Source organism: Bos grunniens, chromosome 8 (genome assembly GCF_055505025.1).
Source record: "Bos grunniens cultivar Pamir isolate PY7600 chromosome 8, Bosgru_T2T1.0, whole genome shotgun sequence".
NCBI lineage: Eukaryota > Metazoa > Chordata > Mammalia > Artiodactyla > Bovidae > Bos > Bos grunniens.
In genome coordinates this window covers 94069376-94083928 of record NC_141172.1, presented here as the reverse complement: position 1 = coordinate 94083928, position 14553 = coordinate 94069376, and the positions used below count along the sequence as shown (strand labels likewise).

The 14553-nt window shown below is 36.2% G+C and overlaps 2 pseudogenes across 1 annotated transcript; one reads left to right on the top strand and one right to left on the bottom strand.

Moving 5' to 3' along the window:
- Positions 1-5690: 5690 nt before the first annotated feature.
- Positions 5691-9067, top strand: LOC147367711 (olfactory receptor 13F1-like; annotated as a pseudogene). Its single transcript, XR_015168820.1, has 2 exons — positions 5691-5695; positions 7250-9067. The product of XR_015168820.1 is annotated as an olfactory receptor 13F1-like (transcript).
- Positions 9068-12958: 3891 nt separating this feature from the next.
- Positions 12959-13912, bottom strand: LOC147367710 (olfactory receptor 13C3-like; annotated as a pseudogene).
- Positions 13913-14553: the final 641 nt, after the last annotated feature.

The following is a 14553-nucleotide window of genomic DNA, read 5'->3' as shown; positions in this document are numbered from 1 at the left end:
TATTCCATTTCCTGGGACTGTGATACACAAAATCTGAAGCAGGGAAGAATGATTTGTATTTTTTAAAAATATCTGTTATAAGATATGTTAAAAAATAGAAACTAAAATTTATCTGTCAAAAAATATAAAAGAATAATTTCATTTGCTTGAAACATTGTTCTGATGTTACTTATTCGGGTGCTTCACTTAAGTAATGTTGGACATAGGATTTTGAGGACCCCTTGTGACTTGGGGTGAAGAAAGGAAGAAATGGTTGAAGAGCTCTGTTCTTGGAGAGAAGCTTAATCATATGGTGACAGACCAGGACCTAATATGACATTCAGAAACCAATTCCTTGTAGTCAGGTCAATAAACTTTAGAAACAATGATGTTGGATACCCAATTTTAACTACTTCCCTGTTCAATTGCTGTTTCCCCCCATTATCTTCAGACTTTTAGTAAAAATTTGTTTTACCTATGTTAGTGGTTTGTGGTAAACAAACTGTTTTCACTATTTGGGTGATGCAGTTCAAGGAAAGGTGAGTTCTGCCTGCAAAAGTTAAAAAAAAAAAAAAAAACAAAAACAGCTCAGGGCACTTGGAATATATATGTATTCACCATTACCTCCTAATTATGTAAATTAGATAGATAGTGACTATATGTCAGTTAGTTTGGGTGTATCTCTTTGGGTAAATTCTTTGAAGATGCTTATATAATGCAATGGGATTGAGTTAGAAGTTAGGTTGTGGAGTTACAACAGAAAACTGAATAGCACGATGGCTTATAGGTTTAAATTACATGATTTCAAACTTTTGAATTTGTTGTGAATTTCAAAATGCCACTCATTCACATAGCACATGTAAATTCTGAGTTTCAGAGCCAGATGAAATAATTATTTTGTACAATAAAACCCTTTTCTCTTTACTCACTAATTGATTAACAAATTAGAATTAAATGATATATATAAAATTCTTACAACAATGCCTAGAAATTTGTCTTTTTATTATTATTTTTAATAACCAAGAGTTAATGTACCTAAACGAGATGTTTCTGCAATATTGTGAATAAGACAGTAGGATGAACAAAGGTGTGGATAAAAACATTAAAATATGTTTGGATTAAGGATTCCAGCCGTATATCATAAGATTGAGAATGAGATAAGATGAATTCTCAGTACTTCTGATTGGTTATTTGAAATACAGTAATGAATATAATTAAGTCTTTAGGGCATTATTCTTGAAGTTTTCAAGAATTTTAAACATTTTCCCCCTGAGCAATTTAAACTTATGGTTTAGAAAATTTCATGAATCCCTGGAAGCAAGAAATATTTAAATTGCCTTCCTGAGTCTGGAGAAGATTCTTTAGAGAAATTCCTGGGTCTTCACAATGGGGCAGTGTTTCTACTTGGTTTTGAAGAGCAGATAAAATCTTCCATATTCTCAAATATTAACTTCCCTCTTACTTTTGTACTAGAAGAATCAAAATATACTCCCTTTGTAAACAATCTTATTTGGCTCCAATGTATAGGAGCTTTTAAAACAATTTGGAATAATGCCTTTGCTATTAATGTTTTCCAGAGAAGTCCTGTGATATTATGGCTCCTCAGTGGTAATACCTTCAGAAATTTATCAACCTTGTGTAAAATTTTGTGCAATAAGCTACAAATAGAAGACCAGTGCAGAGCAATCTGCTATGTGTTGCAACCTAGGAAGCAAGTTGACCTTCCATTTAAGGTAATAACTGAGAAATACTAAAAACATATTTCCAAGGGGATATTGAACTGAGTCAAAGTAAGCCATGTGTTTTGGAGATAGAATATATTTTTATCATGAATTGTCTATAAAAAATAGGAATTTAAAAATTCTAAGATGATATTTTCATCAATATACTGAAGAGAAAAATGAAAAATAGAACCAAAACAGTAATTTGAAATCTGAAGTGATTTGAATATCCTAAAAAGCTGTATATTTAGGTCAAGAATCCATCATTTAATCAGAATATAGTTTCCTGGTCTTTGGTTTGGTGTAAGTGAGTACATGTCTACTGGTGTCGTTTCTTACTGGTCCAGTGAGGTTGCTTTGAATAGGCAGCAGATTTGCAGTCTTATCTAGATCATAATTTAGGCTAGTGTCACTAGAGTTCTGATTCTATAACAGTTTACCTCATGAGAACAATTCAGTTTTCTTTGGTTTGGTTTGCAAACATTTTTTACAGTGCTGATCATGAACAGACATTCCCTACCCTGCAGTCTCTCTATTTTGAAAATTTTTTCACTTGTTCTTGAATACATTTTCTGATTTGTGTGAGGATGAAATGGAACAATGAGTCCTTGGCTAACAAAATAATTTTGACTTTCATAGTTATTATATGTGCATGAGTATTTTTGGAATTGTTTTGAGAAATTTTAATTTTTTGTTGTTGTTGTTGTTGTTGCTGGTGATGTGTTCCCGTGAAAACTTTAGACCCAGAGATCAAACCCATGAGACCATAATATTTGTGACACACTCTCATTTAACATTTAACAGAATGAGTTGAAATAGCCTTTAAAAAAATCAACCTGTAAGTTCCGTGTTTTCAATGGTGCTGGCTTTTGCTACAGTGGTACACACTCTTCACCACCAAGTGAAGAAAGTTTGCTCTAACATGCATCAATATTATACCATGTATGATGAAAGTTATACATGATTAGTTGGGTAAGAAGAGAACATATGCCTGAACAGGTCTGATTGATAAAAATTTAGTGATACCTTTGTAGGTATGTGAAACTGGGGACAGAAACATGAAAGAATTTGAAAAAATGAACAATTGAAGATGAAGGAAACCAAAATAGTGTTTACCATATGCCAGATGCATTATGCGTTTAAACTCTCTCTCTAAAGAACACCACAATGACACTGTTAAAATCTCCATGGTAACATTCAACAGGGCAATATAATACTCAAAATTGAATATTCCAAAATATATTTACAATTCGTATTATTCTTTATCTGGGTTGCTGCTGCTGGTGCTGCTAAGTCGTTTCAGTTGTGTCCGACTCTGTGCGACCCCATAGATGGCAGCCACCTGGAAATAGTTGCTCTGAAAATTGTTCAGTCGCAAATCATCTTAACTTTGCATGATAAAATTTAGGGGATTGAAGAAATCAATAAATTATGTGTTAAAGAAAAAAAAAATCCCCATGTGTAGGTGAGAATATTGAGATAAAAGTTATTTGTTCAAAGTCACATATCTAGTAACTGGTCCTGTTAGCAGAAAGGATATGGATGAAGGATCCTAGTCCTGTGGTCACTGCTGGCCAGAGACAGGCTTAATCCATAGGGAAATCATGTATAGTGTGTGTTCATATGTTCTTCACAAAGATAGAGGCCTGTTATCCACCCAGTCCACATATAAGATCTTTTTCTTTTGAGCACTGTGCCAGATTAATAAGAAAGTCTGTGCTGAAGATCAACTTTAACTCTAAATATTGAAGCACACATCAGCCAGAAGGGAAGATGCTTATTCCATGTGCTGAGGTAAATGGGAGAAGGATGTTAGCCATCTCTTTCTGTAATCTCAGATTTACAAAATTTATTAATGGGTCTCAACTAGGCCAGTAAACCAGAATAAAGATATTTATTTAAAAAAAGAAGTAATTAGTTGGTAAGGAAAACGAGTTGAAGACATGAGTCCTGAATACAGGATAAAACTTTTGGCTATATATTCCAAACATTTACCTCAGACAAATCCTAACCAAACATCTCTCAATTTTAAAAAGGCAAGTTGGATTAGAAGTTCTCTAAGTCTATTCTGGCTTTGACATTTAGAAAGAAAGAGAGGAGTTAGTTGGGAAATATTTAATTGTCTTAGCATTGGAATCAGAAATCATTTTAGAGAAAGATAAAATGTAAAATGTCTTGGAGTACTGAAGACTCTGACAAAGATCTAAGATAAGGATGAAGAAATGAGTGGGACTCAATCTGGATGAGAAAAGGGAAAGACTTCATTGGTTTGCTTCTGAAAGTGGACAAAAGAGTGGTGAAGTGAGACAGAAAGGAGAGATTGGGCATGAAGGGCCAGAGCCAGAGCACTGAAAAGAAAAGAAAACTGAGTGCTGGGTGGGGAAAGCCCAACAGAGAAACCCTCAGTGGAAGTGATGGTATATACTGACCAAAGTGGATATTAGAGACCAGGCATGCCTAACTTTTGCCTTTCTGGAAATAATAAGTAAAGTGTTTTATTTTCACACATGGATTAGTGCCGGGGTCCAGCCTCGGCTGATCCAGGGAGTTCGAAGCGGGGACGGCGTCGGCGAGGATCAGGATACGATAGCTTCAATTAGATATTAATTAGAGATATAAAGAGTAATAGAATAAGGATAGCTCAGTAGGAAAATTCAGTGGAGAAAAGAGGCTGAGTAGCTTGGTTTACGCGGGGGACCAATAAAACTTCAAGACAAGAAGCTTGCACCACTTACGTAGGCCGCAGGCGTCCTTCCGTTCTCCCGAAGGAGAGGAGACACTGAGGCCTCCCCGGTCGGATCTTAGAAGCCCAGGCAAAATTAGTAAGCTTGGTGGGTTCCGCGCTCCAGATGGAGACTCAGCCAGAGTGAGAGAGAGACATGGGGAGACCAGTGTTTCGAGAAACTGATCCCAATTCTTTATTTTCCATGGTCTACTTTTATACACTGAGATGTTATGCAAAAGTCACGCGGGGTCAGCAGTCCTGACTTTTATCAAAGTCAGGTGCTTCATACAAATGTATACAGAGGTCTTAGGGGTGTTACATCATCTTCTGGCCAGGGGGGCCTGCTGACAATTTATGACCCTCTCCTTGTGACAACAGTCAACCAGGACACTTATTTCTCCAGGGGTGATTATTCTTAAAACAGACACCACCCAAATAAAGTTACATTCCTATAGGGTGAGGGTGTAGTGGGTTTTAGTTAAGGAAAGAATTTACTTAGCCTAAGGTATAACGTGATTAATATCAAAGGTTAATGCTTATTTCTTCTATATATTCATTAATGTGTGTAAGGGCAGGGGATGTGGAGACTTAGCAACAAACATTGGCTCAACAAATGAAAAACCCTTCACCAATACAATTTCTAATCAGCCCATTATACTTATACTAATAGTTTTCTAACTTTTCTAAGGAACCTGTTTTTAGAAGGTTTAAAGCATCTCGTGCCTCTCACGGTTGGGAGGCTGTGAGCAATCACATGTGGCCGGACAAGCCTGTCAGGCAGGCTAGAGAACCTTCAGAGGAGTTTGTAGGTTAAAACACTCTTATCACGCCCAGGAATTATTATTAACTGGAGCTCTAGGTTAACTCCTTCTCCGAAAGAGGTGGTGGGGGACAGCCCCCCGTAAAGTCAGAGATGTAGGTGAGAGCACAAAGTAGTAAAGTAGGCAGGCTCTGGTTATGGGGGTAGATGCTCAAGGAGTTCCAGGGGGACTCCTGAGGCTCAATCCCGCCTTTGTGTATGTCGAGCCTCCTTCCTCATGACCTTTGTCATGGGCGGAGTACCTCACTCTGGCCCCCAACAGATTAAGGGTTGAAATTTTAACAGGTTGTGAAAAATGTGATAAATTTTAAAAGTTTGACTCACTATGGGCCGGCACAGGAGCAGCATTCAGGCAATTGCTGTTCTGGAAAACAGGGTGTCCTTGAAATCATAAACATATTACTGTGATTCTCTGAAATATTAGAGAGACCATGAAATTGGGATTATGGAGTAAGAATTTCAAGCAAGTTAATCTAGATCTTTCATATCTGTACTAGATAGGAATTAACTTCTTTGTGTAGATTAGGAAAGCAAGTTTCAAAAAGTTCAAGTGATGATTTGCCTAATTTTATGTACTGGTAAGAATCATGGTTTGATTTAGAGCCCAAATTTCACTCTCTGAGGATAGCATTCTAATTTTCTACAGAGGATGACTGGAACCTCTTCTTTTAGTAAGTGTGGTCTTCATCCTCTTTCCTTTCAGATTCTACATCAAATAAGGTTTAAAAACTAATTCAACTACATTCTTTAATGTCACATGTAAGAAAGCAGATGTAAACTAATTGAGAAATCTTCAGGTTTTTATTTTGGCTTAGAGATATATGGTAAAATTGTATGCATTTTACATGTATCAGAAATTAACATATTTAAGGAAGCAATGTGTTATTAAAAATCTTTAGTGCAAGTTATCATTTTGCTGGACTGTGGGGAACAAGCTCTTGAAGCTCACAGTGTAAGGTGGGAAGGATAGAGACATGCACATCTGAGTATAATTCATTGTGATATACTTCAATAACATAGGTACAAAGAATGAAACTGATGACTGAGCAATGTTATTAAGAGAAATATTATGAAAGACAAGATTGCAGATGGGAAACAAAGATGCTCCAAGGAGGTAAAATATATATTAAAGACATAGAAATGTTAAATTCATGATGAGTATAGGAATGACAAGTCTGTTGCTATTTCAGAGCAGAAAGTGTGCATGGAAATAGAGTATTGGGAGATGAGGATAGAGACATAGATAAAAAAGAACACAAGGCCTATGTATGTGAAGGCTCATCTGAGCCTGCTCTTTAGAAAGTGATTTTTAAACATATATCTCAATATGTGGTTGCTTGTAAGATATGGTGTAAGAAATTTTATTTGAATAATAAAATGCTAAAACTTGGAAAGTGATTTTGTTTCTAAGAAAGGAAGGGGTTCAATATTATTTTCATATTCAAATTGCCTTCTTGAGAGAAATTGGGTGACATTATAGTTGGACATGACTGAAGCAACTTAGCACGCACACACTCATAGTCATTGGACTCCAGCCAATCTTCTCAGTCTTATCTCCTAATGTTCCTTGTGTCAGTGTGTCTGTCTATTCATAAGATAACTTTCAGCTTTATGAAGGGCAAGCGAACTCTCTCTCATTATAACTTTGTAAAAAATTGCTCCTCACTTGGAACATCTCCCGTGGTCCTTGACCTGATTAAATTCAGTGCTACTTTTGATTGATCATCTGCTCCCATCAAAGAGATAGGGTTCTTATTCTATTTGCCTATTGCCCTGGGGCATGCATATTATGGTATTGACTGTGCCCTATATTTGATTATGAACTGCCTGAAAGAAGGACTTGTGTTAACTCAGCTCTAGATTCTCAGTGTATTTAGTAAATGTGGCATGAATGAGTGAATAATTAATGTGATATTGCTAGTAGTATTGGAGGGCAATGCTCTTTTTAAAGTTCTCCTAACAAAAACCCCTTGAAAGTTGCTAGAATGTAAAATTTAAATATAGGCCACATATACTTTTATTCACTACTACTGATGGACTAGGAAGGTTAAAATGGGCAAGACAAACTCAACAGTCATTTCTAATTTTTTTCTTTCTGGGATTTACTCACTATCCCAAAGTTGAAATCACCATATTTGTGCTGTGCTTGCTGATATACTTGATCACCTTACTGGGTAATAGTCTTCTGATTTCTTTTAGTGTCCTGGATTCTCACCAACACACATACATGTACTTCTTCAGCAATCTGTCATGTCTGGACATCTGGTATACTTCTGTCCTGACTCCAATCCTGGCAAACTTTGTTTCAGGGAAAAACACCATCTCATTCTCAGGGAGTGCTGCCCAGATGTACTTTTCTTTGGCCATGGGCTCCACTGAGTGTGTGCTCTTGTCCGTGCTGGCATATGACTGATGTGTGGCCATCCGCAATCCTCTGAGATACCTCATCATCATGAACAAGAAGGTTTATGTACCGATTGAAGCTGGCTACTGGGTGACAGGCTCCTTCACTGCCCTGGTGGAAATGGTTTCTGTGTTGCAGCTGTCTTTGAGTGGAAGTAGATGTCATTTCATTTGTGAGATTCTGGCTGTCCTAAAATTGGCATGTGTAGACACTTCCAAGTTTCAGTTAATCATGTTGGTGATCAGTGTACTTCTTTCTTGTGCTGATTATGCTCATTTTTATTTCTTGCGTGTCCATTCTCTCCAGCATCCTAAGAATCAGCTCAGTGAATGGTCGAAGCAAAGCCTTTTCAACATGTGCAGCCCACCTGAGTATAGCGGATTTGTTCTATGGGACAGCTCTCTCCATGTATCTGAAGCCCTCAGCTGTAGATTCACAGGAAAAAGATAAATTTATGGCTCTACTCTATGTGGTTTTAACCCTCAAATTGAATCCAATCATCTACAGTCTAAGCAACAAAGAGATGAAAACAACTGTGAAAAAGATGCTGATTAAAAACCCCTTTTGTACTTTCTTAGTCCCCAGTGGCAAATAACATTGATAAGCACATGTGAAAACACATAAATTTAAGGCATGTTTAGTGGTCAAGGTATATCAGAACATTGGAATTGGGGAATACACTCATTTCAAATGTGACATGTGGTTTTCTAAATCTGTTTCTTGATCTATAACTGAAGTTGTTAGATAATATAAAAATATATAAGTATATCTCAAACTCTTACACAGATCTTAATTATGAGAAATTTTATTTCAGGGAGTTAGAATATAAAATTAACTAATGTCACTGTAGCCAATTATTAAGCATTCAGTATTATAAATATGTACTATATAAGCATAGTAACTAGTAGATTTTTGAGCTAATTTATGATTAACATTTTTCTGAATAGTGACATTTGATGATAGCAATCATATATTCTATAAATATGTGGTTGTGTTTTACATATTTGGGTATGCTTTTGTATCTAGATAGATGTGTGGGAATGTCCATGTACAAATATAAAAGGTCTTCATAAAAATAATCCTAAATAAAACCGGGGTGGAGATGTGTCATTAGGAACAAAAAAATCAGAGTTTAATGATATGTTGTTTGTCATAGAGTGCTGACTTTATATTATTAACTCAAAGAAACTACAGAGTACCTCAGTGAAACTATTAGCTCATTTCTGTTGTGCTTTTTTCAGATGCCTGGTTGTTTAAATCCAAGAATATAAATGAACTATTAACATTTAGAGAAGAAAGGCAAGACATGAACCCTATATTACAGAATTTACAATACCCCAGACTCATTAAGTTGACATAAAATATTGAAATGTATGAAGATATCTTATTCTATAAACCACAATATATGAGTAATTACAAAGTGTACAGTCAGCAGCTTTTGTAACATTTATATTCTGCCTGTGGACCAGTTGGTTAAATGTGAGGTTGATATGCACATCTAATTTACCCTTTATCATGGAGATGTCACAGAGCTAATGGAATTATAGTGATGGCTTTAACTCAAGCTGAAAATTACCACTTGCAGAAAGATAGAGAAGCTTTAGAGGGTAAATCTTAGAGCAAGTGAGAAAATCATACTAAAGGTTGAACTAGTCTGTCCAAAGAGTAAGAACCTCATCAAAACAGGTAGATAGATTGTGGTTATTGTATTAATGCCTTGGGACAATGTTCTATGGCCACTGGAAGAGTAGAAGAATGAAGTGGAGATAATTGTAGAGAAGAATGACTAGCACTCTATGTGCCAAGGTGGAAGGAGAGTATACATAAATAACAACTAACACAGTGTTTGGATTTAAAGCAACTATTAATTTCAGCCAATTGTGCTCACTCATTCTACCTTCATTCAGAGATTTAATCTACACTTCTGTGGAAATGACTATTATGCTTCTGGTTTACAAAATCAATACTTGTCAGCTTAATTATTGCTACCACAGGAATAGCAGTGTGGTATTACGGAAAATCATGGGCTTTAGAACCAAAGAACTCAGGATTGCATTTGTACTGCTCCATGTCTTAGCTGTGTGACCTTGGAAAAACCTAACTAGACATATCTATGGTTTGTTTATTTAGTTTGGAATATGGACAGAGTACTGCTTACTGACTACTGACATGACAATCATGAGATATAATTATGAGGCTGACATGACAGTCAAATGAGAAAATATTGAATAAATCTGAAAGCAGCAGTCAATTGATAATGATTTTTTATTGGTCCCTGGTGGCTCAGATGGTAAAGCGTCTGCCTACAATGCAGGAGACCCGGGTTCAATCCCTGGGTCGGGAAGATCTCCTGGAGAAGGAAATGGCAACCCACTCCAGTATTCTTGCCTGGAAAATCCCATGGACAAAGGAGTCTGGTAAGCTACAGTCCATGCTGTTGCAAAGAGTCAGACATGACTGAGCAACTTCACTTTCTTTCTTTCACTTTATTGTCAAAGGATGCTCTTTCATGTGTGCTATTTGAAGGAGAAAAAATGATGCTATTGCCTATGAGGATTCTGATAAATGTATCTATCAGATACATTTGACATTATCTATCAGATACATTGAGACATTAGAGAGGTGTTTTTGGGTGGTGACATCTAGTAATTATTTAGTGCCATTTTTTCCCCAAGCCAATCTTGATATTTTGATTCCTGAATAACACACTTTAAACAATAGGACGTGAACTGAGAACTTCCAGGTGTTCGAACTGGATTTGGAAAAGACAGAGGAACCAGAGATCAAATTGCCAACATCTGTTGAATCATAGAAAAAGCAAGAGAGTTCCAGAAAAATATCTACTTCTGCTTTATTGACTACACCAAAGCCTTTGACTCTGTAGGTCACAACAAACTGTGGAAAATTCTTAAAGAGATGGGAATATCAGACCACCTCACCTGCCTCCTGAGAAATCTGTATGCAGGTCAAGAAGCAACAGTTCGAACCGGACATGGAACAGCAGACTGGTTCCAAATAGGAAAAGGAGTACGTCAAGGCTGCATATTGTCACCCTGCTTATTTAACTTACATACAGAGTACATCATGTGAAATGCTGGGCTGGATGAAGCACAAGCTGGAATCAAGATTGCTGGGAGAAATATCAATAACCTCAGAGATGCAGATGACACCACCCTTATGGCAGAAAGCAAAGAGGAACTAAAGAGCCTCTTGATGAAAGTGAAAGAGGAGAGTTGAAAAGCTGACTTAAAATTCAACCTTCAAAAAGCGACGATCATGGCATCTGGTCCCATCACTTCATGGAAAATAGAGGGGGGAAACAATGGAAACAGTGAGAGACTTCATTTTTTGGTTCAGACATGGAATTAAAAGACAATTGCTCCTTGGAAGAAAAGCTATGACAAACCTAGACAGCATGTTAAAAAGCAGAGACATTACTCTGCCGACAAAGGTCCGTCTAGCCAAAGCTATGGTTTTTCCAGTAGTCACGTATGGATGAATTAGACTATAAAGAAAGCTGAGCACAGACAAATTGATGCTTTTGAACTGTGGTGTTGGAGAAGACTCTTGAGAGTCCCTTGGACTGCAAGGAGATCAAATCAGTCAATCCTAAAGGAAATCAGTCCTGAATATTCATTGAAGGACTGATGCTGAAGCTGAAGCTCTGATACTTTGGCCGCCTGATGCGAAAACTGACTCCTTGGAAAACACCCTGATGCTGGGAAGATTGTAGGCAGGAAGAGAAGGGAATGGCAGACGATGAGATGGTTGGATGGCATCACCAACTCGATGGACATAAGTTTGAGCAAACTCTGGGAGTTGGTGACGGACAGGGAAGCCTCGCATGCTGCATTCCATGGGGTTGCAAAGAGTTGGACATGACTGAGTGACTGAACTAAACTGAAAATAACACACTAACACTCTACTTCTTACAAGATGAAAATGATCACAAGTTCAATTTTACTTTCAGTATTTGTCCACATGCTTAATGGACAAAACTACAAACAAAATGTATGTGATAACATTTCTAAAAATAGGAAGAAGTTATAGGTTCTGAGAAGCACTGTCCTTAATTACTCCCATCTCTCAGAATACATGTATATGCAGATCCTTCTAATACATGGTTGAATTATGCTAGTGTATCTTTATTTCCTTATTTTTATTTTTCCTTCTGTTTTATTAAAAAGTATAGTTGATTTATAGTATTCTATTAGTTTCAGGAATACAAGATAGTGATTCAGTATTTTAATAGAGTATATTCAATTTATTTGTACAAAACAATGGATATATTTCCCTCTTCTGCATAATACATCTTGTTGCTCACTTATTTTATAAATAGTAGTTTGTGTCTCTTAGTCCTATAGCCCATCTTGTTCCTCCCATATATGTTTGGTGATCAGACACTGGTGACCTCTAGTTTGTTCTCTGTATCTGTATCTTACTGTTTTGTAGCATACACTCATTTATTTTATTTTTTAGATTCTTCATAATAGTGACAACAGAGTATTTTTTGTTTTCTGACTCATTTCATTAAGCTCTAGGTCCATCCATGTTGCTACAAATGGCAAAATTTTATTCTTTTTGTGACTAATAGTTTCTTCTCTCTCTCTCTCTATATATATATATTTATATATATATGCACACCACAACTCTCTATCCATTTATCTGTTGATGGACACTTAGGTTTCTTCCATATCTTGGCTATTATAAATAGTACTTTTCCACTGAGTAAATTTTGGAAGGAGTTTCAGAGTAAATAACACTCAAATTGTATTTAATTAGATGACTGTGATGCCACCATGGGGAATATATCATGATAGGAATGAAGTGACATATATTATTGTCATTAAATGTGAAAGAACATGATATATTTGGATAACTACACAGTGAATACAGCATAGTGTGTGCAGAGGGGGTGGGATAAACACAGCAATGGAAAAAAGGAGGAAAAATTTGTACTAGAAAAATTAGGTTGGGGCCAGATCCAGTCCCTGAGTAAAACAAAAATGAGTAATAAACAGAAAAAAACATGAACTCATATAGTTCTCTCAAAAAGGGGCGTGAAATATGTTTTACTTGTTAAGTATTTTTGGAAAACACAATTTCGCTTTTTTTTTTTGTTTCTAAAAGTTTACTCCCACTTCTAACAGTAGTTGTCCTTATTTTCATAAAAGATAAAATCGGATTATTACCTTGAAATTTCCTTCCAATTTTTAGATTCTGTGATTTTACATATATCCTTTAGTTTCTTTGTTCTGCTTGTATTGAAAACCTTGCCTCAAATATATGAGCTTATTTTGTGCATAAGCTCAAAGTTTCAAGTTCCTCATCCTTTCCTTCAGAAGCAGTCTAGTTGTCTATTTTCTCATGGCACTATGCACGTCTGTATTTTTCAGGCTATAGATGATAGGACTGAGCATGGATGTGACTACTGCATAGAACATGGCAATCAGTTTGTCCGAAGAAGTGTCTTTGGATTTGGTTTATATACATTAAGAGGATTGACACATAAAATATAGTCACCACTGTAATGTGGGCTGAACAGGTGGAAAAAGCCTTTTTTCTTCCTCCAGATGAATTGGTTCTTAATACAATAGAAAGGATGAAAATGTAGGAGATGAAAATCAATAGTAATGAAACAAACAAAAACAGTACACTGCCAAACATTAGAGTAATCTCATTCAAGGAAATATCTGTGCAAGCCAGCTTGAGAAAGGCCAATATTTCACAAACAAAATGATTGATGACGTTTTCCCCACAGAAGGGCAAGTGTACTGCAAGAATTGTTTGTGTCAATGAGTTGAGAAAGCCCCATCTTCATGAGAGAGCTGCCATTTGAATACAAAGTGCCTTGCTCATGATGATAGGGTATTTCAAAGGCATGCAGATGGCTATGTAACAGTCACGTGCCATCACTGCTAGGATCACACACTCTGTGGATGCCATGGTGAAGGAGACAGACATCAGAACAATACATCCAGTGAAGGAGATTTTTTTTTTCCTCTGATAGAAAGTGTGTCATTGTTGAGGGGATAAAGGAGGATGTGCACAAAATATCAAGAAAGGAAAGGTTACTGAGAATGAAGTACATAGGGATGTAAAAGTGGGAATCCAGGAGAGTGAGGATGATCAAAGTGCTGTTCACTAAGAGGATCACCAGGTACATCACCAAGAGTATCACAAAAAGGAATTTTTCAGCTCTTGGGTACTCAGAAAGTCCCTGAAGAAATGAACTCAATGCCTGTTGAATTGGTTCTTTCCATTTTACTTTTGCATACCTGGAGTATTACAGAAGAGATGTAATTGTTAAGGAGTCTATACAGTATTATCATATGAAGTAAGAGATCATTGGAGGAAGGGAAAGTAGCTGGTTGGTTTTAGTTGTGAAATTAGCTTTTTATATTCCTCTTCCTGCTTATAAGTTATGGAGTAGAAGACACACAATAGTTACATTGGTAGTTTATTAAAAATACAAACTCCTGTGTTTTATTTCCTGAGATTGTGATAGAGAGGTTCTGAGACAGGGAAGAACTATTTGCATTTTTAAAAGTTTGTTATTTCAGACTTAGTTGAACCACAGACATACTATGTTAATTGTTATTTTGGAAATACCATGCTTAATATCTTAAGAATATTGATTTATTTGGTTTTGTATCATGTCAGTCATTAACAGTAACATTGGTTTAGGGTTGTGTAATTTATTAATATGCTCACATGTATTACTTATTTAATCATCACTATAATTCTCTGAGGAAAATAAATTTCATAGAATATATTTTAAAATTATTTTAACACATTTATACACAATAAGTAATAAATTGCTATTCATATCTACCTTTTCTGATTTACATCCCTCCTTTTTTACCTGCCTGGTTATTGCCCTCCCAAAATTATGCCAGTTGTC